Source organism: Diachasma alloeum, unplaced genomic scaffold (assembly GCF_001412515.2).
Source record: "Diachasma alloeum isolate Michigan unplaced genomic scaffold, Dall2.0 Dall_scaffold_00579, whole genome shotgun sequence".
Lineage (NCBI taxonomy): Eukaryota > Metazoa > Arthropoda > Insecta > Hymenoptera > Braconidae > Diachasma > Diachasma alloeum.
Genome location: NW_021680711.1, coordinates 55,890 through 56,339, shown reverse-complemented (window position 1 = coordinate 56,339; position 450 = coordinate 55,890).

Sequence of the window (450 nt, the reverse complement as noted above, 5' to 3'; positions counted from 1 at the left end):
TGGAGGCCGAGAGCGAGCAAGCGCTCGGCTTGTATGACGTGGAGGATTCGTGGGGCCTTCACATCCTCTTCGAGGATGCCCCGCCCTGTCCAGACCAGAGCGAGGACAACTGGGACCTCGAGGAGTGGGAGTAAGACCCCGAAGAAGGAGAAAATTAGAAAAAAAACGAAAAAACAATGTCATTTTAGTTTAAAAAAAAAAGATGTATTTTTAGTGTTAAGTTTTAGATTAAAAAATATGTATTTGTAGAGTTAGGTTTTTTGAATAAAAAAAATAATTATATATCCTTCTTTTTCTTTATTTGAAAAATAAAATACCTTGAAAAATTTACTTCCTTGTAGCATAATGATTAAAAAAAAACAAAAAAAAGTTCACATTTTCTCTTTTATTTTGAAAAGAAAAATTTACATTTACAAAAAACTTACTTTTAAAAACTTACATCTAATTATC